Consider the following 27,069-nt stretch of genomic DNA (forward strand, 5'->3'; position numbering starts at 1 on the left):
TCTTTATTTTCTGTTGAATTGCATGAATTCCATAGGTATGTATGTGTGTATATTTTTTATGTATACATATATGTATATATATTAACCCCGAATCAGATATGTTTAGCTAACACTTCCTCCCATTCTGTAAGTTGTGTTTCTATTTTGTTAGTTGATCTTTTGGTGTACAGAAGCTTTTTAATTAGCTGTAGTCCCATTTATTCATTTTTTTCTTTGTTGCTTTTGCTTTTTGTGTCCGATCCAAAAGGTCATTATCAAGATCAATATCCAAGCGCTTTTCCTCTATGTTTTCTTCTAGAAGTTTTACGTCTTACATTTGTATCTGGAATCCACTTAAAGTTAATTGTTGTGACTGTTTAAGATAGAGTTCTGATTTCACTTTTCTGCGTGTGGTTGCCCAGTTTCCCCAACATTACTTACTGAAGATAATCAGGGGTGCCCCACTGCAACATTCCTGGTGAACATAGTATTGAAAATCCTAGCCAGAACCTTCAAGCAAGATAGATAAAAGGCAGCCAAATCAGTAAGGAAGAAGTAAAATTGTCTTTATTTGCAAATGATAAGATCTTACACATAGAAAGTCTTAAAGACTCAACCAAATGCTGTTGTAACTAATCAACAAATTAATTAAAGTTGCAGGATATAAAACCAGAGTGTAAGTAGCAATTACATATCTACATATGAACAGAATATCTGAAAAATACTAAGAAAACCCATTCACAAGAGCATCCAAAGCAATAAAATACTTAGAAATAAATTTAATCGAGGAGGTGAAAGATTTATATACCTAAAACTATAGGACTTTGATAACAGAAATTAAAGATGATACAAAGAAATATTAAGATATGCTCTTTGACAGATGAATGGATAAACAAGATGTGATCCATATATATAATGGAATACTACTCAGCCATCAGAAAGGATGAATACCTAACATTTGCATCAACATGGGTGGGACTGGAGGGTATTATGCTAAGTGAAATAAGTCAAAGAAAGAAAGACAGTTGTCATATGGTTTCACTTATTTGTGGAACATAAGGGATAGCGTGGAGGACATTAGGAGAAGGAAGGAAAAAATGAAGGAGGAGAAATCAGATGAACCATGAGAGACTCCAGCAATCCAGGACTCCAGGAATCAAACTGAGGGTTTTAGAGGGGATGGGGGTGGAGGGATGGGTGAGCCTGGTGATGGGTATTAAGGAGAACACAGATTGCATGGAGCACTGGGTGTTTGACGCAAACAATGAATCATGGAACACTACATCAAAAACTAGTGATGTACTGTATGGTGACTAACATAATAAAAAAATTATTTTAGAAATGTTAAGATAACCTCTGTTGATGGATCAGAAGACTTGCTATTGTTACAATGTCCATACTACTGAAAGCCATCTGTCGACTAAAAGTCTGTCAATATTTCAATGGCATTTTTCACAGAAATAGAAAAATCGTAAAATAAGTATGAAATCACAAAAGACCCTGTATCGCTAAAGCAATTCTAGGAAAGAATAAAGATGGAGGCATCACACTTACTGATTTCAAACAATGCTACAAAACTGTAAAAATCCAATGGCATGGCATGGCTTTACGAAAAACACACACATAGACCGATAGAACACAATAGAGAGCTGGGAAATAAATTCCAGCCTCACAGGAAATGGATATTTGACAGGAAGCTATGAATACTCAGTGGGGAAAGGATGGTCTCCTGCCTATCCTTTCTCAAACCACTGTAGCAGAACTTCAGGTCTCAATTGTCCTTGCAGAGAGAGAAGGAATGTTCCTGATTATGGGCCTATGCAACAGTCTGTCCAGAGATGACCAAATGATGGGCAATGCAGGAATGATGTCTTCCTATATCCGTGCCAGGTCCCGGATCGATATTTAAACCTGTCTTACAAAACGGAGTTAAAGGGGTGTCTGGGTGGCTCAGTGGGTTAAAGCCTTTGCCTTCAGCTCAGGTCATGATCCCAGGGTCCTGGGATCGAGCCCCGCATCGGGCTCTCTGCTCAGCAGGAAGCCTGCTTCCTTCTCTCTCACTGCCTGCCTCTCTGCCTGCTTGTGATCTGTGTCTGTCAAATAAATAAATAAAATCTTAAAAAAAAAAAAACCGAGTTAAAATCACCCTTCTGCCAATTCTGACAACTCATGTAGAGTTCAGTGCAGTTTATTCCAACATGTTTTGTTTCCAGAGGTTCTGTTAATCAAATCCATTCCCCACAAGGCATACCAGATAATCTTTCTTCAATGTAAACTAATTATTTTTTTCCCCACTACTAAAAGCCTTTCGAAGTCTCTTCAAGGCCTGCAAGGTAGATGGCAAATCCCTAAAGAATGCTCTACAAACCTCTGTACAATCCAGTCAGGCTTCTCTCTCAGATCGAATTCTACTCCATTGTTTTGTGCTTTTCTTTCATCCCTGTTGAGTTCTCTGTAGGGCAAATTCAGCCCCTGACTTTTCCTTCTGGGCCTGCACATGCTGGTTCCTCTGCCGGGAATGTCTCTCCTTCCTTACCTGTTTACTTGAGGACTCCTACTAATCCTCCAGATCTAGACCTAGACATCATTTCCTGCAGGAAGCCTTCCCTGTTACCACCTCCTCGCCACTGGCTCTGGAATAGGTGACTCTCCTATGTGATCTGAAAATACCCTGGACCTCCCATATCAGAGTACTTAACTCATGATGCCAAAATAGGATGCTCGGATGCCTCTATGATGAACTCTGAGCTCTGTGAGAGTAGATCACTACTGTTCCCCCTTGTGCCAGGCACACAATAGATGACAAATACTTGACAAATGAGTGTTATGTTCAAAATTCTAATAGTTTAATGTGGTGGGGGCAAGATTTGGTTAATCAACTTCAGGTATAAAAGAATGAGAGTACTTTTGTTGTGGTTCAGCTGGGTTGAGTTTTTAATCACCTAACTACTATGAACCTCCGTTTCCTGCTCTATAAGATAAGGAAGTAAGTGATTTCCTCAAAGGGATATTGAGAGAATTGAACAAGGTAGTGAATACCTTTATAAAGTACAAAACACAACTGGGAGGAGTTATTACAATCAGCCATGCTAGTTAATTTATTGACTGATGGCATTTAACCAAAAGATTATTTGCTGTTAAGTGCTTCAAAAGACAAGAATTTCTATTTTATTTTCAATTAAAAAATGAAAGGTTTAGCACTTAAGAGAATCTTGGGCATTTGAGAGGATTTTTTTTTTTTTTTTAAGTATACAGAATAGATTGTGGCGATCAGGAAATTGATGCAACTCAGCAGTCTGAGTAGAAGATTTGGGGGGCGAGGAGAAGGTCTCTTCTTCCGGGACACTGCTTATGTCCCGCCCCAGCACTGATGGGTCAGCAGACCTCTGGTGTTCCTGAGTGCTTTCTCAATCTTTCTCTGTGTGAATGGAGCCTAGTTACCCTTCATGTCACCTAACCATGCCTACCCTTCATTCTCTTTACCCTCTTTACCATCTTCATTAACTACATATTCTTTTTTGATTTTTTAATTAAAAAAATTATAGTTGACACGTAATGTTATTAGTTTCAGGTGTCTGGCATATTGATTTGACAAGTCTATATGTTACTCAGTGCTCACCACCTAAGTGTAGTCACCATACAATGTTATTACGGTATTATTTACTATATTGCTCTGTTTTCCATTTCCTTGACCTATTCATTGTATAACTGGAAGTTTGTACTCTTAATCTCCTCTATTTCACCCATCCCTCCACTCATCTCCCCTCCACCAACTACCAGCGTATTCTCTGTATTTACAAATCTGGGATTTTTGGGTTATTCATTTTCTTCATGAGTAAAATCATTTGGTATTTGCCTTTTTCTAACTGGCTTATTTGAGTGTAATACTCTGTAGGTAATACTGTGCATAGAGATAGGTCGGTCTGTATTGTTGCAGATGGCAAGATCTTCCTTTTTTATGCCCGTGATACTCCATTGTATATATGTACCACTTCTTTATTTATTCATCTGCTGATGGACACTTAGGTTGCTTCCTAAGTGTTGGCTATTATAAATAATGTAGCTATTAACACACATATCACACATATCACATATATCCATCTTTCTGGATTAGTGCTGGCACATATCCATCTTTCTGAATTAGTGTTTTCATTTTCTCTGAGTAAATGCCCAATAGTGCATTCCCTGGGTGTTCTGAGATACCAGCATCAGTATCTATATGCACTTGCTAATACTCGATATTACTCAAGATAGAATTTCAAGATGCTTTCTACTGTTAACTTCCATATTTGATAGCTTAGGACATAGCCTGTGCTTCTAATATAAGTTCTTCTAGTATCTCTCCAAGGATTGTTTTCCTTCAACGAGAAATGACAGTGCTGTAAACATTTATCACTTGGAGCCAAGTAGAACCTCTTGTGTTACAGTGAGAGCAAAACCCACTTTTGGACTTTGCCTTCATCACAGAGGCTCCAGAGAGAGGAGTGTGACAACTGGCTTTGCCCCATTGCGCGCGCGCTCTCTCTCTCTCTCTCTTCCTTCTCTGATTCAATTAAGAGGGGTCTGGGCCTGAGAAGTATGGCTTTCCTTCTTTGGTCCATGCCTATCACTTTAAGATGGAAAGTTTCTGTGGGACCCTCATCTTATCCTTTTACCCTTCAAATCTGTAGCCTCCCTCTGCATGGCAGATTTTAACCCCCAGAAGTTCATGGTGTAGTTATCAACCATGACATGAATGACTTATGGGTTGCAGACATGTGGTTTATCTCCAGCCCCATCGTGGTTAGGCATGGCCCTGGGGTTTTGAGAGCCTGTTGACTTTGGTGTTCTGTGTACATAGTATCATTTTCTGTGTTTTTCTTGAGAAACATTGCAGAGCAATGCTTGACTGTCAGCACTTAGGTGGCAAGTGATTCAGGAGATCCTATTTGTGTTTCTGCTTTACCAGCTCTGCTGGGTTATGATGGGGCACCAGGTATTCTATTTTTATGGTATCCTACATGTTGGCTGGAAGAAATGCTGAAGCAAGCTTTGGAACCACAGGCTGATACCTGTGTGGTTTAAAATCCTACAGAAAAAAAAAAAAAAAGTCCTACAGAAAGACCAGGGATGAGCCAGTGGTGAAATAAAGACTTGAAATTTCAAGTCTCGGGGCACCTGGGTGGCTCAGTAGGTTAAGCATCTGCCTTCGGCTCAGGTCATGATCTCAGGGTTTTGGGATCAAGTCCAGCATTGGGCTCTCTGCTCAGCAGGGAGTCCCCTTCTCCCTCTCCCTCTGCTTGCTGCTCCCCCTGCTTATACTCTCTCTGTCAAATATAAAAAAAAAAAATCTTAAAAAAGAAATTTCGCATCTGGGGGGAAGACAGGAAGTGGACTCCATTATTCAGTAAAGTAAAGATATCAGACTTTTTTGTCTTGGGGCAAATGTTGGGGCCAAGAGGAGGGGTTCCATTTAGTTAGGCAATTGCTGATAGAATGTTAATATTCTACAGTTCAGCCCTGGGAAGGTTTTACTCTAAATTGGGGAAACAAACAACAAACAAATAAGTAAAAAGAAAAAGGTTGTGAGGAAACTTACAGTCAGACTCTCTTTGGGAAACCAAGTAAAAGTGCTGCAGCACTGTTGGGGTGACTCTTCCTCACGTTGGGGCAAGGTTTCTAACCTCTGCACTGTTGGCAGTTTGCACTGGCTACGTGCTGTGGGGCTGAGCTCTGCACTGCAGAATTTTTAACAGCATCACTGGCCTACTCACTAACTGCCAGGAAGGTGTGTGTGTGTGTGTGTGTGTGTTTGTGTGTGTTCTCCCCTATTCCAGATGTCTCCCAGGGAGCAGCACTGCCCCTCTGTTGAGAAGCGCTGCCGGGAAGAAAAGAGTCAATGGCTAAGGAGACACCCTTGGGGAAGCACCGTCTGTGGGGCAGCTATGCTAGCATGCTGATAGACGTGACCACAGCGTGAAGGCGAGAGAGACAACGTCCACAGCATCAGGGGCAATTTAAATAGCACTGAGGAAAATAGACAAGCCACAGAAACCTTTGTGGGATAAGACGGGACAGAGAGGTTGGGTGCCTGGTAAGCATGCTAGGTAGTTTCTGGAATCAAACACCTCTGGCCTGGACAGACAATCCATTGTCCCCTCCCTAGCAGTATGGCGGGGGCGCATGAGGCTCATAGACTTTCTGTCAGTCCTTCATTGAGTATTGAGTGCCACTATGTTCCAGTCACTGTGTTAGGGATTGAGGCCAACATGAATGAATGGGAATTCTGTCCCTAATATGGACCTGCAAACAATCACAACCTATATTAAAAATTTTCATCGTGGTGGTTTGCATAGGTACAATGGTAGAACAAATGCAATACCCCATTCTGCCTTAGCCCATCAGGGAAGTATCTGGAGACCATGTAGTTCTTGACCTGTGACATGAGAAAGATGAATGGTGAAAATTGGGCAGGTGGATTTAGAAGACCTGGAAGGTACTCAAGGTAACAGGGAATAACAAATGAATAGTACTGAGAGGAGGCAGAACACCATCCATTCTTGGTTCAACACATAGGTACACACTGCAAGATGGTCGTCTTCGTGAGGGACATTTAACACCAGTGGAGTTAGATGGGTTGTTTGCAGTTACTCTTCAAGCTTTTCTTGTTTCTGCCTTCATGGGACTATGTGGTCTGCTGGAAAGAAGCATAGACATGGCCTCTGTGCTCCCTGGCTGGCTTACCAGATGCTTGTGTGGTGTGGATGTGAAATGGGCGTATAAAAGGAAATAAGGCCAAGATTCTGGTGTGACCTTAGTCACGAGGGTAGGTCATAGTGTTCTGAGGTCACCACATAATTCATATGTAGGGACAATTGGAGAGCAAGGGGTCAAACATCAAGACGGACCCATCTTCACAGAGAAAGAATCACACGGGCATCCAAGACCTTAGTGAGAGCCTGCCAGAGTTTATTCTCAGCGTAGCCCTTTATAGTCAGTATTTCTAAAGAAATTACAGCTATTATGGCTTTTTAAGGCAGGTCTGGCGCTCATGTTCAAAAAAAAAAAACCTGCAGAATCATTTGCCAACTTTTCTTTACTTCTCTATGGCCCTCTTTTGTTCACTTAGCGTTAGTATGTTAATTTCTTTCTATGAGCCAGGAAAGATGAAAATGTTAAATTCGTTTGAAAGACTTAGTTATGTAGCTCTGAAGAAAGTGCCTGTATCCTGAATCAGCACAGAAATTTGGAAAATAAAGGTCCCTGCTTTTATTCACGCTGATGAGGGGAAATTATAGGATATTCTAACAATGAAATAGGAAAGTACCCTGACTGTAGTAGAGTCACATAGCGATCCATTGCCATGTCCGTTCAGTCATCCCATAGGGTCCCTGTAAGTCATGTTTACCCAGGGATGGAGAAACAAGAGGCATCTATAGGCAGGTTGTAATTTTCTGACCTACTTTTCGGGTTGGGAGGAGATTAGTACGTACTTGTCTCTATCCTGCCTCCATTATGTTACCTTGTAAGAGTTAAAAAGGGGAAGTATTTCAGCACCTTAGTTCTGATGCTGAATATAATGCAGTTTGGATTTGGTCATAAAATTATATTTTAAATATAAACCCCAGCTTAATTTCTAAATCCATTCCTCCACGTATAAACTATTTACTTACAAGGCACACAAAGGATGAGAAGCCTTAAGTGGAAAAAGAAATCAGAGAAAGAAAGACCACGCAGGGTTGAAAATTAATTAGGTTTTACTAATGGTTGTCATGTTTCTTTGTCAACCTCCTATTTCCAGGCAATTTTCACAATAAAATTGTCTATCACAATAGCTATTTTAGAAGACTCTTTTTTTTTTAAATAGAACTCAGTAAGTCTAATATTCTGCCTCCAAATATATTTCCATATTTATTCAGAAGAGTTTTGAAGGCTCTGTCACATAGCTGATTTTTTCCCTTTACAGTTGTACTTGTTAATATTGAATAAATAAGATTTTCTCACCTTCAAATTGATTTTTTTTACTTAAAGGTTGTTGCATGCAATATGGTAAAATATGTTAAAAGAGATTTCAGGCTTTGACAAAAATTATAAAATAGAAAACCGGGTGCTACTGTTCAGGCAGCCACATCATCATGTCAGCTTTCCATGGTCTCCTTCTGAGATAGCCTTCAGCCATGTGGCTCCTCAGCTTCCAGGATTTTCCTACAGGTAGAATTATTTTAAATGAGTATCTCTCCTAGAAAATAGTCTGCTTCTTGCCTTTGAAAAGCTCAAGGACTTTGTGCAGCTCTGAATTCCCTCCTGGGGGCTCTGCAGTGAAGCACTCCCATAGCTCGCTCTACTTATTGTGAATAGAACAGGCTGCTTTTGAGTTGCTCTGTGCCAGAAGCAGAATGAATATGACACCGTTGTTCTGTGGAAGGGGCCACGTGCACGTCGCCTGCGCACCATTCCTGCTGGGGCACCAATCTCCCTTCCTGACCTGGCAGCCACTGGTAGGGTTCCTTCCTAGTCCCGCTGGTGAGGCCCCAGAACCTGTTATAGAATAAAGAGAATGGCTTTCTCTGCGTGTGTGTGACCAGCTCTGCCATTTGAGAGCTAGACACACTCATTCCTTATTCTGTCACAGAATAATAAATGGGGCATTTCAACGGAAGCATTCAGATACAAAGACGGGGAATTCCCAGATGAGATGCCCAGGCAGCACACAGATTTTCAAAGAAATATTGGACAATTGGTGTTACAGTTCTAGAAATGACCATCGAGAAGAGGGAAATAAACAGGTGCAGAAGTGAAGATGAAAAGAGCCTCTTGGAAGGTGATTTCCTAGGTGAGGGAACTGTGGGGAGTAGAAGGGGTACTGCCCTTTGTTCAAGCCCGGTGGCTCATCAGGCGTGTCATCGGGGACCTTTGAGAAGCTTGACAAGTGTTCCCTGCAGTTGGAAGGTGTAGGGATTGGTATGTGTCTCATGGCTAGTGACAGCAACAGAGGAAAGGATAGTTTCAGATAGGGTCCTACATCCATAATGTCACCTAATTCTCCTGTGACTGGTGGTCAAAGACACTTAGGTCCCAGAGAGCAGATGTGGAACTACCAGTGGGACATTAACCCTGAGGACTGTTTAAACGGTCAGGGTAAGTGGGACCCTGGAAACTATGGGTTTTCCACCTAGGGTGATGCTGAGTGGATGGAGGAGGGGCGAGCTGATGGAGAGGCCCCAGCTCCGACAAAGCCGCAGTGTGGGGGCCCCAGCCCCAAAGAATCTTGGGATGTACCCATGAGGCTGTCAGAGCCAGGAGGGAGACCCAGGGTGCAAGCCCACCTTGTTCCTCCCAGAAGGCTCCTCTCTGAAGACAACACAACTGTGTCTGCACGTGGGGTGGCGTGGACAGTCTTGAAGTGTGGGTTGTGTTGAACTGAAGTCTTAATTTTGCAGTTCGAAGTCATTCTGAGATACAGTGTTGACAGTGTCTCAGTGACATAGTCACATTAAGAGGGATCAGAAAAGCCAACAGACGACCCGAGTTTCCATCCAAGGTACAGGGGGAGGACAGCTGTCACTAAGGAGATTTCGAGGGTGAGTGGGAGCAGGGTGGACGGCCAAAAGAGGTGGGCTCTACTGTTTACACCAGGCATGCGTTTGGCCATTTTTTTTTCTTATGATACTGATTTGATTCTCTGCCTTGCATCTTCATGTCCCAAGAATGCAGGGACATAAGTTCCTAGGATTTTGAGACTGCACTGAGCAAGACAGAGTCCTTTATCTATAAGCCAAATCCTGTAAAATCTGCCCAGCACAAACCACAGCTGACCAGCGGTGCTTCTTTTCGGGAACAGAGGGCCAGGAAGGTCTGAAAAGCACATCCAGAATCAGCTGCTGTTACCAGGCATCTAGGAAAGAGTGCCAGGAACTTTTTTTATTATTTTTTAAAATAAACTCTAAGAATGCATGCCTACAGATGAAATCTAAGCCCCTTGATCATAAATCACTGAAAAATACCTTCCCTCTAAGATGACATTTCCCTCGGACAAGTTCTCTCCTCTCCTCCCTCCTCCTCCCCCTTCTTTCCCCTTCCTCTCCACCACAGGCACCCAAATTTGGTGCTCCAAGAGCCATAGCCAGAGCCGGAAGTCAAAGGTGTGGTAGAAAAAAGATGGTGAACTAACCATCTCAGAATTTATTTCCAGCAAGTTTAAAGACCTTGAGCATTTTTGCCGTGACTAGGACAGGAACTTTATTTTTAACTGTGATAATTAAAAATCCTTATATATATTTGGTGACAGGAAACTGTGGAAGACGATGTGGGGACCACGTCTCCTCCTACTGGAGCTCTAGCATTTTGAAGGGCTTTAAGGTTCAGCCCGCACGAGTGTGGGCAGCCCTTGTGCCCGTGCTCCACGCCCCAGCTCCGGACACTGGAAGGAGCTGGAGTCAGTGTGGGAGGCCGTGTGGGGTTAGAAGGCGGGGTGCCAGAGCTCTGCAGCAGGTATCAAACACTGGCTCTGCCACCTGCGTCTGCAACTTACATAAACTCTGTGTCCTTGTTTGCTCATACGCAAAATACGTGTGTGAACACTCGCTCCTGACTCCAGAGAGGTTTCAGCGATTACTGGTAAGAATGCTCTGGCCTCGCCTGAAATGTCCTTTTATCGTGGTTCCACGGCATCTTCCTCTCAGCCAAACGAGGTAACGAGAGGAGGAGTGGCCAGCTGGGTTTCGACAAAATGGAGCCCTGTGGGAAGAACAAGAAAAGGACGACTTCTAGGATTGTTTGTGCTCAAGTGGACTTCAGGGCTTGGAATAGCCCCTGAAGGGAGCCGTGGGGCCGCGTCAGGCCGAAGGGAGCTGCGCGTGCCTGCAGCAGGCTGGGGGCTTCTGAGGAAGGTTATGCTGCGTCTGCCCCGGGAAGACGGGACGGCGACCGGCCTCGCCTGAGGCCTTCCGAGACCCCAGCTCAGGAATCTGAGCGCCTCCTACTTCATCTTTGTATCTTAAACTCGGATTCAAAGTAATTCGTGTGTTTTCATTTTGGACGGAGTGTCACCAGCTGCTGCCGTGACGGCTTCCACGGAGTGTTCGAAGGTTTTCTCCAAAGAACCGCTTCAGGCTCTGTGCGCCTTTTGCTTCACTTGTAAGGGCTGTGGCGCGAGCACTGACGCGCCCGCGCAGGCTCCTCGGAGGGCGCAACAGCCGCTCCACGGCGAGGTTTCTGCCAGAAAGAGAAATGAAGGTTTGCATCTGGCCGCCTCTGTTCGAGTTCATTCGGAGGAGCCGGATTGGAGCTGCTCAAGGGGGAAGATTTGTGATCCTGGCTTCCCCTGGCAGGGCCTGGCGGGTCCCTGCTCAGTGAGTATTTGTGATGTATTTGTGGAGTTTGAGCAACTGAGAAAAGGACCGGATAGGGTGGAGGTGGGAGGCGGACTAGGGCGTGGGGAGACCGGGGAAGGGAAGCCACACTTCTCGGGAAAGAGGTTCGCGTGCGCAGGAGCAGGACCTCGCGCGCTGCCGAGCCCAGTGTGGAGGGCGGAGCGGCCTCTCCGACGTCTGTCGAGGAAGAATGCCCCGGGAAGCGGGACGCCGGCGATGAGGAGAAGCACAACTCCAGTTTGAAAAGACTCTGACATCCCTGCCTGACTTGGGCATCTGAGAAAAGAGCAGAAACTGTAACAAGAGGCCGAAAGGAAGTGTTCAGCGGAGGCGACACTGAGCCTTTCCTTGGAGCAAGAGGGGACGGCGTGGTTCCCGCAGAGGCTGCGCGGAGCCTTTCTGAGGGGGAAGATTGTCCGGGGCCCGGGGGGGCGGGGGCGGTGGACAGCAAGAGACCAGTGAGAAGAGCAGAGCTGGAGAAAGCGGAAGGAGCGGAATAGCACCTCATGATGTTTGTTTTGTGCTGTTGGCGAGGGCCCGCGGATCCCGGATTTCTCTCCTTCCCTCCCCCTCCCTCCCTCCTTTCCCTTCTGTTTTGGAACCTTGGCTTTTTGATTAGAGTTTATTAAAAACTATATTTTATTCTAAAAATACAGTATGGAAATTTAGCTTCCTAGAGTCACCTGCGCACTCACGAGGCCACATGTGTGACACGACTTTATTGAGTACAGACGTGAGGGTGGTTTTAAGGGGGGTGGTTAAGCCGGGTCTGGAGACCGAAGGCCTTCTCGTCTTCATCGCGCTCCCAGACAGGGGCTGTCTTGGGTTGAGTCCACGATGACCTAAGGAGAGTCGCCTGTGAAGTTCTGTGTTGGCTTTTGTTGTTGTTGTTTTTAGTTTTCACTGCAAAAATTACTTCTGAGTGAAATTGTAAAACAAAAAGCTGAGCTCCGAGAAGACCTCTGAGTGTAATATTAGCAGCGTGAAGGTTTATGAAAATACTTGGGGGCAGCCGCGTTATGGCCAGCGGCCCGAATCCACACGTCTCCCCCTTGGGTCTTTACTCGGACCTGACTAAACTGATTTACTCTGAGCGTGAGGCACACTATTCACATCAAAAGAATATACTTAAGTAGAGAGAATGCAGCCTTCCCCTGGGGCTAGTTTTGCTTTTCTCTAGACAGGAGCTTGGCTGCCATCTGGAAAGATGTCCTAACTTGACTGTTCAGCCAATAAAGCCCAAATAATGTGAAATGGCATAAGCTTTTAAGTAAGTCCATTGGAGAGGAAAGCTTGCGGTGGGGGGTTTATCAGATGGCAAGTGGCCGGAGACCATTAGAAGTGCAGCCCCAGCCAGGCTGGAAACGTAATTGAATTCCACGAATGGGAGCGTTCCTGAAGAGAAGAATGATGCAGTGGTTATGGCAACACACCTTTTTTTAAAGTCTTTTTAAGATGCGGGTTCAAATCCCCAGCACAGCTGCTTTCTCGCATGGCCAAGTTACTTAGCCTCTCTGGATGTGTTTTCTCATTAAGTCAGGAAAATAGCAACAACTTCACTGGGTTTTTTAAGGATTAAAGAAAATATGTATGTAAAGCCTGGAGAGTGCCTAGTGGTTTTCAACTCGGGCAGCACCCTGGGACCAACTGGGGAAGGTTGCAGACATTTGCTGTGCCCCACCTCAGTCCAGACAAGCTCAAAATTTCTGGAGCTGGGACCTGGGATTTGTAGCTGCCGAAAGCTCCTGGGTGATTCTCATGTACTATGAGGGTTGAGAACCATTGTGACCATATAGTAAACATCAAAGGAAGGATAGACACGGGAGAGAGTCTTCAGTGACAAAATGTTGGAAAAGAACTTCACACCATCCTGAGCCTATATTAAGTACTCAGAAAATGATATCTGTATTCTACTCACCTTAACTTTATTAAGCCATATGAATAACGATTTATAGTTGCTTCTCAGTTGGGGTAACGAAGCTGATCTATGGGCGGTTAGAGAACACAGAGTGTAGATTTCACTCTGGGGCGTGTCAAGTGTGGTAGGAGAAAGCATACCAAACCTTAAGATTTGGGCTAAGGGGGTGTGTTATTCCTAAGTGCAGTGCCAGATTGCTGTCAAAACAAGTCAGCATTCATAGCTTTTTATGAAATCGATTCTTAATGGAGAGATAGGGAGCAGAGTGGCTAATGGTGTGATCTTCTCAGGCTCAGTGTCCATGTTCCAGCCTCAGCTCAGTCACTTACTAGCTGTGTGAGCCTGGGCATGGCATCTGACCTCTTTATGTCTTAGTCTCTGCATTGCTAAGATACGATAATAGTACCTGCATCAGGGATGTTTTGATGAGTATATGAGTTAATAGAAGTAAACCACTCTCAACAGAGTCTGGCATTTAGTGATTACAGAACATTAGGTAGTAGTAGTGGAAAGACGAGTGTTCCTGAATTTTCCAAGATCTCTGTGTTCAGAAGGTGATTGAAGGACAAAATAATATGCTATGGTTCTCATACTTTGGTACACTTCCAAATTGCCTGAGAGTCTTGCTTAAAAATCAGAATTCTGGGTGAATCTGATACACAAAATATTCAAGGATCTTTGCTATTGTAGAAATACTAGATGGTTTAGTTTCGGTTCTCCAGAGGAATAGAGCCAACAAGAGAGAGCTTGATTGTTCTGTGTCTGTCTACTCTAGCATCTGTCTATCTACATTGAAAGATATTTACTATAAGAAATTGGTTCACATAATTATTGGACTGAGAAGGCCAATGTCTGCCGTTGCAAAGCTGGAGACCCAGGAGAGCTAATGATTGAACTTTCAGTTTCAGTTTGAGTCCAATGTCAGGAGAAGGAAAACGCCCCAGCTCAAAGACCACCAGGCCGAGAAAATAATTATTTCTTATTCAGCCTTTTTTTTTCCTATTCAGACATTCAGTAGATCAGATGAGGCCCACTTATATCAGGGAGGGCAACCTGCTTTACTTAGTCTACTGATTAAATGTTAATCTCACCTAGCAACAGCCTTATAGACATGCCCAGAAATAATCCTGAGCCAAATATCTGGGTACCTGCTGGCTCAGTCATGTTAACATGTAAAATTAACCCTCATACTAGATTAGGAATCACAATTTGTTCTAGGATCCCAATGGTACCAATTATTATCTCCTCCTACATATTGAGGGAAATTATAATCTATTGTGTCCCAACTTCTCTTGTAGGAAATGGGGATGACATTCTGCTCTAACTCGGGTTCTTGTGAGGAGTAAATAAGATAATCACAATTTATGCAAGAAACAAATTTGTATTTTTCTCAGAGACCCCAGGAAGTTAACAGTGTTTTCTTACTGTTTGCGTATAATAAAATTATTTTTTATCTACCTTTTATCAATAGAGTACAAAGTAAAATAACACACAGAGGCCCAGTAGAATGATATTTCCACCGGCATGTACACACTTGATTATTTGCATCTGAGAGTCAGAAGTAAACATAACTTTGAGAACAGAGAAAGTCAAGAAAAATATGAAAAGTTTGGAAGATGAAGATTGATTAATATCTTTTCCTGAAATGTAGGAACTTTGTTGTAACCACAAAGAAAATAAATCTTTTAAACTCTATTTTTCATGGTTTATACATGGAAATGGTGCCTGCAGTTGAAGAATAATAACAAATATGGAATTAAAATCTAATGGAAAGTGAACTGGGAGGAGTTTTAACCTTGACTCTATCATCTCCCCAATTCACTGCTAGAAATGTGATGTCTTGAAGCAGAATAATTGGAGAAGCTATGCCATCATATGGTTTCCTTCTAGAATGTGCCTAGGGGTGTTCGGCATTGGTTCTTGGCTTTTTGGGTTTTTTTTGGGGGGCGTGTATGTGTGTGTGTGTGTGTGTGTGTGTATTCATGTATGTGTGTGCCTGCGTGTATGTGTGAGAGGACCCAGTCTCCTAGAGAGGCCATAGTTAGCTAACCTTGTCTTCAAAGATCAATGCCAAACTTACCATTCCTGTGACATAAAAAAGAGCCAAAACTCTGGATATCAGATCATCAGGGACTTTTTTCTCTTCCTCCACTCAGGGAGGAGAGTTACATGGAGGTTGGGGGAAGTCATGGTAATTTGAGGCTTCCAAAATCTTTCAGAAATGTTTCACTGAATGAGGTGTATGACCTCACAGGATGGAGAAAGTCTTGAGGCACCGAAAGCTCCTGAGAAAGTTTTCCAAAAGTTCTTTGCTTCTTTCTATATTCTTTCAAATTACCTCTGGGCTCTGGAGCCATTTCTATAGGTGACTGGCCCTGGCAGGGCAATAAATACTTCATTCTGCTTCAGGATCTTCCCGGAGAAGGTGACCCATAAATCTCCTTTGCCCAGTCGGAATCAGGAGGCCAGTCAGAAGGCTGGATCCTAACACGTGTCAGAGCCTCACTGGCTACGTGGTGCTGAGCAGCACGGGATGTGATGACGATATCAGAACAGTGGAGTTGAGGGAGGTCATGTACACCTTCCCCTACCCCTGTGAATGGCTAAAAGGAGAAAATGTTCTTTCAAAGCTGATATAGAACAACCAAAATGATCTAAAACACTCCCTGTAAATTGTGAAGCCTAAGCCGCAAATCCATTCTGAGCAGTACGTGAGTCATAAATATTTCAAGAGAGAAAAAATGATGAAGAATAATTCAGTGAAAATTCACTGAAACACTAACTCAGTCCTCCTGCTTATAGAAAGGCCCATCTTAGCTGGTCCATGTTATGTGTCTTGCCAAAGGTACATCCTTCCTTGTCAAAAATTCGTCATGCTGCACTTTTGGAATATAGAAATTACTCTTTTCCTTCAGAGAGAGAGATTATTTTTTGACCTGAAATTTATTTCAATATTTTTTGACCGAAATTTAATTCAACAGAGGAGACTATTTTATTTTATTTTATTTTATTTATTTTTTTTAGAGGAGACTATTTTAGTAAATTCATCAAAATTCCTGATGTGTCATTTTGTTTTATTTTAATGTTATATCATCTCTGTCGAAATTATAATTTTACATTTATAATATCATATGGGATTGTCAAATATTTGTCATTTTACTGATTTTGAATCTTTTGTTCTATGTTTCATTGCTAGATGTAATTCCTGTTTCTTTTTCCCCAAATTTTGAAGGTCATAGGCTTTTTCTTGAACTCTTTGAAGAAGTCCCTTACTTCTACCTTCTGTTTGCCCCCTTTCTCCCAAACCCTAGAATGTGGTACCCTCTTCTCTATTTACATAATTGATTTAAAAATTATTACTCTTGTTTTGATAGAATCCTGTGATTCCTGAAAAGGTAGCAAATGAACATTTGAATTTCCCTTGCTGTTGCTCATGGAAGGCTATAATAAGAGAGAGGTTGATGAATCTCAAAACTTAATGTGAAAACTCAGATACATCCATAAAGAGAAAATGGTTAGGATCCTAAGTGGAGCCAAAATACCAACCCAGGCAGAAAGAAGGCAGGGGCCCAAGCATGGATAATAGTCTGGAAATGGCTTTCTTGTTCTCACTTTTTTCCTTTTCTTTATCGGCCTGGACAGATTAACACCCACTGCCATGATGACACAGAAAACAGCCACCCCAGCCCACACCTGAAGTCTAGGTGGGCTGGAAGATGGTTAACTGTGTGTGGTGATGCTGTGATGTTTGATTGTCCCACCAGTGTTGAAGTATTCCTCCTCCAGTGGTTGGCCAAGTTAGGGGTTGACATTTCACATGTTCCACACGTTCCTCCGTTAGGACGGCCTTCGATGGGATGCTGACCTCTGTCTCGGAATCTGCGTCCAGGGGAGCCAAGCTTGGTTGCAGCTGGGTCTGCTAGCTCTTGAACAAACCCCTGTACCACTTGTGTTTCTGTACAGTACCAACATGACTTCTTATTGGTGATGTTGATTTTGATCCCTCGGTATCTACCGGATTTCCCCACTGAAAAGTTATTTTCCTCTTTCCATACTCTATTCTTTGAAAGTAAGTCACTAAGTCCAACCTACACTCAAGGGTAGAGGAATTAAACTCCACACCCGTGATGGGCAAAATATCTGCACATGTCACTTACAATTCTTCTGTAAGGAAGATTTGTCTGTTTTTTCCCCCATTCATTTATTTAATAACTTCTATCAGTATGGACTCACAATATTTCTTTATTTTATGGATTTGCATTAGTTTCCCTTTTGTTGCTATAGCAAATAACCACAAACTTAGTACCTTAAAACAATACAAATTTGTTATTTTATGGAGGTCAGAAGTCTGAAATGGGTCTCATTGGGTTCAAGTCTATGGGTTGGCAAGGCGGTGGACCCTTCTGGAAACTCTTAGAGAAGCCATTTTCTTACCTTCTTAGCTTCTAGAGGCCACCTGCATTTCTTTTCCTGGACCCTTTCATCTTCAAGGCAACAATGTTTAATTGAGTCTTTATCACAGTGCAATGCTCAGAGACTGACCCTTCTGCTTTCCTTTTCTACTCATAAGAACTTCTGTGATTACATCGGGCCTATCCATAAAATCCATCATAAGTTCTCTGTCTTGAGATCAGCTGATTTGCAACTTTAATTCCCTTTGCCATGTAATGTAACCTATTCACAGATTCTGAGGATGAGGATATGGTCATGTTTGGGAGGTCATTATTTTGCTTGCTACAGGGTTATCTAACACATCATTTATTTTGTTGCTTAAATCATTTCAGCTTTGGCTCCTTTGGGTTACTTCCTTTGTCTTTAAGACATATCACCATCACTGCTTAAAAACATCATTTCTTGGGGTGCCTGAGTGGCTCAGTGGGTTAAGTCTCTGCCTTCGGCTCAGGTCATGATCCCAGGGTCCTGGGATGGAGCCCCACATTGGGCTCACTGCTTGGCAGAGAGCCTGCTTCCCCCACCTCTCTTTGCCTGCCCCTCTGCCTACTTGTGATCTGTCTGTCAAATAAATAAATAAAAATTAAAAAAAAAACCCAAAACGGCATTTCTTACTTTCTGGCATGGCAAGATGCTGCTGACTTATTACGTATTTTCCCTATCCCAGACTGAGAATCAGCCATTTCTCTAAGGTTTCCTGGTTCCCTCTGTTGGAGAATGGTATTTAGACACCAAGATCTGGAAACTAGGTCTGCTTGTTGCTACTGGGGCTCGCTGTCCTCAGTGGACAACTCTGGAATGTGTATGTATGTGTAGTAACCCACGTGAACACTCACATCTGTAATTATTTATACATCTGGATATCTGCACATACATTAAAATAAACATATACTCATAGTTACTTTTCCAACTCTGATTAACCACTATAAGGTTTGTTCTAGACTTCTCCCCTTACTTGTACCTTCTATCTATGTCAGTGACAAATTGGCTCCCATCATCTATAATTTATTTACTTCTTCAGTCCTAGTATGTAAAGTAATTTCAGAATTGCAAACTCAGACCTCTGTGAGAAAAAAAATCGTCAAATATCTACAGTGTTTACATGCAGTTTTTATGTCTTTAGCCATACCATTTCTGGCCAAAATGCCATTGTCAAAGCTTTTTAGCTCAGATCCTTTTTTCTCTAATATTTTCAGTGCCATTGTTTTATGTTTTTGTAATGCAGTTAGATTTCTTTCTCACTGTTTGCATTTTACCTCGGTATTCCCTCACTTCCTGGCTCCTTCTTAAAAATATGCCTACAACAGTGTTCATTTCTTTTAATGAACAATTCTGTGGGCTTGAAAAATTCTTAAAGTCCTGTATCTGTCTCCCCAGTACCAGACAGAGCTGTTCCATCATTGTGAAGATCGCTCTGTAGTAGTCCATCACTCCTTCCCACTTCTAACCCTAACAGCCACAAGAGTGATTCTCTATCCCTATAGTTTGCCTTTTCAATAATGGCATCTAAATGGAATCATACAAGAAAAAGCCTTTGAATCCAGCCCCTTGAACTCACCAAAGTGCATTTAAGATCTTTGTATCATGTTGTGTGAATCAACAACTTGTTCTTTTTCATTGCTATTTAATACTTCCATTCAATAGTTTAACATAGTTTTTCTATCATTTCACTTACGGATGAATTTCTAGATTGTTTCCAGTTTGGGGTTATTTTTAAAAGCTGCTATAAACATTTGCATGAAAGTATGATGATGATGATTATGGTGGTGGTGGTGGTGGGGTGTGTGTGTGTGTGTGTGTGTGTGTGTGTGTGTTTGTGTGTATGTGTGTGTGTGTGTACATGGGTTTTCATTTCATTTGGATAAACATTTAGGTGCATGATAGCTAGGTCATATGGTAAGTATATGTTTGACTTTATAAAATCTGCTAAACTGTTTTCTTAAGTGGCTGTACTATTATGTTTTCTCACCAACAATGAAGGAGCATTATTGTTGCTTCACATCCTTGGAAGCATTTGGTGGTTTAAAATCTATTTTTAAAATCAATTTAAGTAGGTAGTAGTTTCCCATTTTTATTTTAATCTGCATTTTCCTAATGATGACTGATCATGACCAGACCCTTATATGCTTACTTTTCCATTTTCATACAGTTTTTTAGTGAAGTCTCTGTTTATATCTTTTACCACTTTTTAAATTGGTTTTTTTGCTTGTTTATTGTTGAGTTCTGAGTGTTCTTCCTATATGCTTGGTATGAATCCTTAACTCCCAGCTGGGCAGGGAACCTGATGTAGGACTTGATGCCTGGACTCCAGGATCATGGCCTGAGCTGAAGGTAGTCGCTTAACCAACTGAACCACACACGCATCCCAACTTACTCTTATTTTCTTAACTGTGTACTTTGCAGAACAAAATTCCTGAACTCTAACAAGGCTCAGTAGATGAGTTTTTTTCCTTTTGTGGATCATGCTTTTGGTGTTGTATCTAAAGAACTCATTGCCAAACTCAAGGTCACAGAGATTTTCTTTTGTTTTCTAATACAAAATTTTTAATTTTAGTTTTACATTTTCATATTTGATGCTTTTGAGTTAAATTTGTATACAATGTGAGATACATCTCAACCATATTTATTTAGTTTAGTATGAGGATTTTTAGTTATTCTAACACTGTTTGTTGAAATGACTGTTCTTTCTCCATTGTATTGCCTTGGCACCTTTGTCAAAAACCAGTTGACTATGTTTATGTGGCCTATTTCTGAGTTGTCTGTTGTATTCTTTTGATCCGTATTTGTTAGCATCACACCATCTTGATTAAAGTTGCTTTATATTAAGTCTTGAATTTAGACAGTGTAACTTCTCCAATTTTGTCCTTTTTCAGAGTTTTTGTCTTTTAAAGTTCTTTCCCCTGCCATGTAAGTTTTGGAATCTGCTTGCCATTATCTATAAATCCTTATTGGAATCTTACTGTGATTGTATGTAGTCTATGAATCAACTTAGGGAGAACTGAGATCCTAATAACATTGAATCTTGCGATCCATAAACAAAGTGTGTCTCTCTTTTTAGATCTTGATTTCTGTAGTATTTTGTAGTTTTCAGCATACACGTCATCATAATATTTTCCTAATACCCTTGGAATCCTGAAGGGCAGAGTTACCCAGGTGAACTGAGGGTACACAATTAGACAAAAATTGAGTACCAGGATCTTGGCTATAGTGCAATCACTTGCCCTTAAATTTTCAATAGTTTTCCATTATACTGCAGTAAGACTTCAAACTTTTCAGTATGAAATTTACATTATGACCTCTAATTAACTTTCCATTCTTAAATTTTATTGTATTTTCACATCTTTGGCTTTAGCTAATATGATTAATTTGATAAATAATTTTGAGTGCTAGTATAAGTTTTAAGACACCATGTAAATCTTTGTTTTCTGTCATTTCAATTCAGTGAGGCAACAGATACAATACATACTTAATATTATTGGTGATAACAGTACCATTTGTTTACTGAGAAGATGCGATGTAAATCTGCAATCTGATTGTTAACAGAATCCTACAAAATAATTTTCAATTATTTCGGCAAGAAAATAAGGTTCAGAAAAGTTAGGTAGCTTGCCCTCAGGGCACATGCTAAGTGATGGATTTAGTATTCTGGTCTGGATCTAACTGATGCCTGTGATCTCTCTGTAGGGCTCACTACCATTCGGTACATGTAAGAACAGAAAATAAACTTGGGCTGACTTGGAGGACTCTGAGATTTCATAGAAAGTTAACACTTGAGCCTCTGGTTGAAAGGGATGAGAATTTTGGCAGCTGGGCAAGAGCGATGAGGACAAGAGCATCTCAGGAAGGGAGCATTGCATGTGTTTTCATTCGGAGCATGTAGTGAGGTGAGAGAAGATTATCACATAACATGAGTGTCCTACTGTGTGGTGAGGGGAGTCAGTCACCCTGAGTCTAGGTAGAGTTGGTGGCACTTGATCCTGTAGTTAGGACACAACCGTGGTAGAGTTCCGAAGAGAGGAACTACTTGAATAGGTGTATGGTTTGGAAGGGTTTCTCTGGGAGCAGGACAGAGGGCAGGAATGAGAAGTTGGCAGATTAGTTAGAAAACTATGGAAATATGGCAGTTTGGACAGATCAGATCTTGCAGGGTTGGAGAAAAGAGGACAGATTAGGGAGACGAGTAAGAATTAGTATGACGAGGACTTAAATTGGTGGTGAAGGCATGCTTGAGGGAGAAAGCTTGAGTGATCCAGGGTTTTGGCTCGAGTAACAGAAATAAGAGATAAGGAGTGGGTTTGAGGGGTACAGAGGAAATGGGGTAGCTCATTCATGTTAAGTTGGTGAACCTTGTGGTACCTATATAGAGAAAGATGTGAGCCGAAAGTTAAATATGTGATAATGTTTTTAAAATTAATTTATTTTTTTATTACCATATATTTTTTATTTCAGGGATACAGGTCTGTGAATCATCAGGCATCATCACAATTCACAGCATTCACCATAGCACATACCCTCCCCAATGTCTATCACCCATCACCCCATCCCTCCCACCCTCCCCTCCAGCAACCCTCAGTTTGTTTCCTGAGATTAAGAGTCTCTTATCCAGTCTTCCCTTTTTTAAAATTTTTTAATCATTTTTAAATTTATTTTCAGCCTAACAGTATTCATTGTTTTTGTACCACACCCAGTGCTCCATGCAATCCGTGCTCTCTCTAATACCCACCACCTGGTTCCCCCAACCTCCCACCCCCCCACCTCTTCAAACCCTTCAGATTGTTTTTCAGAGTCCATAGTCTCTCATTGTTCACCTCCCCTTCCAATTTCCCCCAACTCCCTTCTCCTAACTCCCCATGTCCTCCATGCTATTTGTTATGCTCCACAAATAAGTGAAACCATAGGATAATTGACTCTCTGCTTGACTTATTTCACTCAGCATAATCTCTTCCAGTCCCGTCCATGTTGCTACAAAAGTTGGGTATTCATCCTTTCTGATGGAGGCATAATACTCCATAGTGTATATAGAAAACAAAGAGGCAACCCATGGAATGGGAGAAGCAGTCTTCCCTTTTTAACTTAAAATAATGCCCACTCTATCAATGAAAGGTATCTATTCTGAAGGCATATTTTGGATTTAGAAATGTAGTCACGTAAGGTATAATAACATAGGGGTTTAAGCATGTGTTGCAGGAGAGAATTTCTCTCCTCCTAACAGTACTTTCTCTATTGCCAGGTGACGCTACCTTTTCCCCTCAACTTGTGCCCACTCTGTCCTCTCTGAAAATGGTCTTTCTTAGTCCTAATGCTCCCTGATGCACCTTCTGTGTACCTAGACAGTGGGAAGTAAGGTCTTCACATTATCTGAGCCCAGATCCAAGACCATCCTTACCTCACTTATCTTAACTGAGATATATTTTACTCGCCTCCCTACTTTTTTCTAGGATGACTGTATTCACAGGCATTGCATATCTAAAGACTGAGTGTATCTAAATTCTCCTTAATGCAGCTGGGATGTCTTAGTAAAGATGCAGTACTATTCATGTCACTTTCCTGATTAAAAACCTTTTAGTTGGCTCCCCATTTCTCACTGGAGAAAGTCCAAATTCCTCAGCACTGTGTGCAGTCTCTGTGAGAGTCCCTGGCTTTCTCCTCCAAGCTCATCTCTTACTAATGATATGCTATGGTACAGTCAAATGAATTTTCTCCTAACTATACCAGATTGTACTAAGTGCTTGTCCTAAGGGTCCCTATAGTCAGTCTCTGTGCTCACTCCTATTTTAGCATGTTTCTGAATTGTGACTTCTTAAATTTGTCTGTATCCACTTCTGCAGTCTCTGTTCCCTATGGGCAGAGGCTGTGTCTTGTTCCCTGATACATCCCCAGGGGCTCTCACAGTGCCCGGGAGATAAATACTTGTTCACTTTTTAAAAATGCATGTATGCATGAATGAATGAAGACATTGTTGTCGTTATTTTCACAAGGTTCTATAACCCAATATTTGTAAGGATTTTTATTACAATTCAGGTCTTCAGATTTCTCAGTCTGCTGCTAATTCATTGCAGGAAGTCATACTCACAGAGAAGTGCAAAGTCCAGAAGCATTTTTATCAAACAAGACAGCATTTTCAGTGCTCCCATTATATTACATGACACAGAAAGAGCAATAATAGCTTAACTGGCCACCCACGTAATGAACCTGCGTCCTTCTTGTCAAAATGACCTTGTAGGCCTGTGTGGAGCGATACTGCAACCCTAACAGCAGTTGAAGAAAGATCGAAGGCCCAAGTTCATAAAGAATAGATGAGGCATACATTGGAAGCAGGCATGTGTGGACACATATTTAAAAGGAGCACAGAAAAGAATTAAATAAGTAAAAATGAGATCTTCTAAATTGTCTGTCCTGTGGTTGCCAACAATGCGGTTAAGAGTCTTCTTAGAATCCTCATGACAATACTTCATAGAGACTGGTTGAAAAACAGTGTGAAGAATGGCTCCTCCAAATTATTAGGATTAGTCTTAGTTGAACCTGAAATTTTGTAGTTGTTTTAGGTTTCAAAGTCCAAAGGATCATAGACAAAAGTTTCCTGAAGATAAAACAGTCTCTGCCCTTAGGTGTGTAATCATATAGACAAGCCCATATAGGACATCTCTGAAAATATTTGACCATATAATTGTAAAATTCTATCTAACTTAGTGGAATGAAGAGTATAGCTTTGAAGCTTTTCAAGATAGTTTTAAATTTTGTCTATACTTATTAGCTGTGTGACATCTGAGCAAATTACACAAACATTCATGGTTTTCTGACCAGTAGAATGGGACACAGTGGATCTTCCTTAGTGGTCTCTTGTGATAATTCTGGGAAGAAAGTATAAAACGCATTTTTAAAAAGATTTTATGTATTTATTTTAGAGAGAGCAAGCAAGTAGGTGCACAAGCAGGGGAGGGGCGGGGAGGACAGAGAAGCAGGCTCCCCACTGAGCAGGGAGCCTGATGTGGAGCACAGGGGCTCAATCCCAGGACTCTGGAATCATGAGCTGAGCCGAAGGCAGAGGCTTAATCAACTGAGCCACACCGCCCCTCCCTAAGCACACGTTCTTGTTCACAGCAGACACACCACAAGTGTGGCAGCTGCAACAATTTCTTGTAACTTCGTCATTTCTGAACCTTTCCTTTCTTCATCCCTTAGAAAACAGACATGTTCTCCAACAGCTCAACTTTTCTCCTGAACTCACTTGCATGGGTGATAACAAAACCACATCATACGGAGAAATTAAGTGTTACTTAAGCTTAATGCCTAATATATTAGATCCTTACTCATTTTTCTTTGTTTTCTGGTCTATCATAACACTCAACATGTGGCCTAATTCTATCCAAAATTCCCTGGGGCAGTTTCATTACACAATGAGGACTAACGTAAACTCCTATTAGGCTAACTTTCATTGGAAAAAGAAGTGCTATAGGTTCCTGACTCCTGATCCTAATAAACTTTAAGCTTCATGTTCTGAGCTCTAGAAAATGCAAAACCAGTTGAAGCTATTGTTAGTTACTGACTTTTTAGTACAAACCAGTTTCTGATAATTTCTTGAGGGCTGCTTTCAATACATAAAATAGCAAAGACTGTGGTGGAGAAGGGAGGCATCCCCTTCGATTTAGGAGCCCTTCCACGGTTGATCAGGATCCCACGTGGAGCCACCTAGAGGTGACATGTGGTACTGCTCCACGTTCCTCCACTCAGAGCGGCGTTTCTATCCCAATTCAAACTAACAAGTGCAAAAAATGGTAAACAACTTATGGAATTATGAAGGAATTTTGTTAGTATCTTCGGGAAAAAGCTTAAAACTGCAAACCTTCAGTTTGCCAGCAGATACTCTAATGCTCATATAATTTGATCTATTTTTAAATTTAGGGGGAGGGGTTGTTTTTAGAATGGCAACTGTTGTATATTTCCATATTTTGCCTGGCCCATTTTTCAGGCAAATACACATGTGGGTAATTGTTATCTATGTGTCATCATGTAATCTGAGAGCATGGCTTATGTTGAGAATTCAGACTTGAGCCTTAGTATCCAGAATTTGGGCTTTACCCTTTGGTGATATGCTCCATGTTCTAACAGCACTTTACTGTCTACCTGTGTCGTTTATCTGTCAGCGATGTCCTCTGTCTTGTCAAATCTGAGAATCTTCTTTAACCCATGATGCAACTGAGTGCAGTCATGTGGCATATTACTTACGTTGTTGGTTGTCTTATTGTTTAGCATATAAAGGATCATATTTTATATGTATTGGGAATCTCTTAACACTGAACCATATGTACACTTAGTAAAGCATAGATGATTTAGCCTGCACACAATGCATGAATAATTTTTATTGTTTACATGTAGTAAAGTCAAGATTGTGAATCCTAGAGAAAATGAAGTTCACAATACCAGCGTTACTGTTTTTTAATTGACTCCATTTCTGAGGACAGGATAAATGTAATACCACAAATAATTTTTAAGTGCAGATTAGTGTTTCAAATCAAGCTATACATGTAATTGAACATAGAAAAATTTGCAGCTTCTAGTGCCTGATTTGCTCTTATATTTGCAGTCAGTCATTTTTCACATAAAATTTAGATGCTAATATCTGTTCAGTTCTGCAGAGAAATTAGTGATCTGTATCCAGTAATCAGTAAGTCCATGAATAGTTTTCGGTTTTCCCCGCTGCCCTCCTTCCCCTGCAATCCATGTTCACCTTCCACCCACGATGTCTCTATATACCCGCTCCCCCCGCCCACTTCAAACCGCTGCCCACCCTTAGTCTGGAGCCTCACATGCCTTCTCAGCATGTCTTTGGATTTTTTTGATGAACACAGATGTCTCTGGAGTTCCATATGTCCTTTACAAATCAGTAGGGGATATAATCTCACAAATTCTAGGGACATAGAGCTTTCTGATCAGTTTGGGAGAGACTAAATGATATTTCTAGGACACATTTGTGAGAGGGTGACCAACAGCATTCCAGGAAATCCCTCAGTCCCTAGCAAACTTGGAGTTGCTCACCCTGTCTACTAGGTATTGTGATAAGTTTTACAAAACAGAAACAAAGATCAAAAAATTAATCGATTCTTACCACTTACCTTTTGCTAACCAACATATTCATTAGGCACCCACAACATCAATCTAGGCAGATAGTGACAGATGAGATTCAAACACAGCTTAGAAACTCTTTCCAATATATTTTCTATTGGCTGATCAAATGTGGTCACACCTCTTGTGAGCTTGTTATTATTTTGCTTTATTATGGAACGCATAACGTGCTATCATTATTGACACACCTATTTTCTCCTCCTCTGGGTAACATATTACTTGAAAGCAGATTTTTTTTTTTCCTCT

The sequence above is a fragment of the Lontra canadensis genome, unplaced genomic scaffold, assembly GCF_010015895.1.
Source record: "Lontra canadensis isolate GAN:19392208 unplaced genomic scaffold, GSC_riverotter_1.0 scaffold104, whole genome shotgun sequence".
In the NCBI taxonomy this organism is placed as follows: Eukaryota; Metazoa; Chordata; class Mammalia; order Carnivora; family Mustelidae; genus Lontra; species Lontra canadensis.